Raw genomic sequence first — 1,832 nt, forward strand, 5'->3', positions numbered from 1 at the left:
GCTTTGAGATGCCCCAATATTTTTTTGTGTTTCAATAAAATGCAATTAGCATCTATTCAATTTTCAAACAATAAGTATGCTTGAATCCTTAATAACAATTTCAGCATTGCTCCCAGGGCACTATGTTAGTGAGTTCTGCAGACCTGTTCTTCACACATGATATGAGTTAAAGATCATATAGATCACTAGAGTTTGAACTGAAAGGTACCTTGGGGTTTAAATGACTCATCTAAATTCACACTGTTGTTACTGGGTCATTTCAATCATGACTCTGCATGACCCGCTTTGGAGCAGATACTGGAAGGGTTTGCCATTTTCTTCTCCAGTCATTTTATAGATGAGGAAACTGAGTCAAACAAGATTAAGTGACTTGCCCAGGGTTATACAGCTAGGAAGTGTCTGAGGCCAGATCTGAATTCAGGAAGATGAGTCCTTCTTATTCTAATCCCAGTGTTTTATCCACTGTGCCACCTGGCTGCCCTTCACACAGAGGGCAGAGCTTGGATTAAAGCCCAGACCCTTGACTTACAAATTCAGTGTACTTTCCACTGTACCTTGATTAATGTCTAAGTTGAATAATCAAAAATTCTGAATTAACAGTGATTTTAAACTGGATTTCTTAGTTTATCTCAGTTAAATTCAATTTGACAAATATTTATTAAACCTCTACCATTTGCAAGGCACTGCTTTGGCCCTGGACAGTTCAAAGATAAAAACCATTATTGTATCTTTTTCTCCACATCCCTTATATTCTACTTGGGAAGAGCACTATAAGGTATGGATAGCAGTAGTTATGTACAGGTGGGATGGGGAGAGACAAAGGTGTGATCCAACAAATAGGCCTATGTATATTTGAAGAAAGAATAAAGAACATTTTCATAGGAATAGGTGTGATGGAGAGAAGCCAATCAAAGAGCTGAGGAAGATGAGGATTCTAAAAGGTAGAGATGTGGACGGAGGAGGACATTTGGGTATGAGGCTGGGTCTGTGCAAGTAAACAGAGGTGAGAATTGATACTTTAAGTTCCAGGAACATAATGGGTAGTGCCAGTTAACTGGAATCAAAGGAGAATAAAAGGAAATTAGACCATAAAGTTCTAAAGGAACTCAGATAGTGGGGATTTCCTATTGACTCTATAGAGAATGAAACCAGGAACGCAAGCCAGAGAATGAAATGATTAGCTGTATGCAAGAGGTTATTTTGGCATCTGAGTAGAAGGGAAATTTTGCCTTCAGAGGTAAAAATAATGTGTTGTAATAATGCCATTTAAAAATATGATTAACATTGTCTTTCACAGAAAATTACATGGTGATCCCTTTCCATTTGTTGGTAATTCTGAATCCTTCAAGTGCTCCTTTCTTAATTACGATCATCTATGAGGGCCAACTAAACAATTAAGACTTTGATACATATGCATTGTTATCACTGACATTTTCATAGTGAATATGTATTTATAATAGAGATGTCTCAGAGATCTCTTTCCAAGTCAGACATTGTTATTTACATTTTTTTTAGATAAACCAGGTAAGAGTCAAAATTATAAAAGGAGCTAGTTACAAAAGTAGGATACTGGGAAAACTTATGGCTTTTGGCTTTCAGGCCACAGCCTCTGTAAACCTGCAGGCTCAGACCCCTATGCATGTAATTGTCAGCCAAATGCAGTCTTCATGCATATAAAATCTACAGAGTAATCATTTTATCAAATGCACAATTTATTTAAGAGGCTCTTGTGCAGTCTGTTTATCAAAAGATATGCCCTGATATGTAGCTTAGTGCAAAGGAACAGGATTTGAGGCAGCTCGGGGTTTCCTCTTCAAGTAGGTTTAAATTTT

This window comes from Sminthopsis crassicaudata, chromosome 5 (genome assembly GCF_048593235.1).
Source record: "Sminthopsis crassicaudata isolate SCR6 chromosome 5, ASM4859323v1, whole genome shotgun sequence".
NCBI lineage: Eukaryota > Metazoa > Chordata > Mammalia > Dasyuromorphia > Dasyuridae > Sminthopsis > Sminthopsis crassicaudata.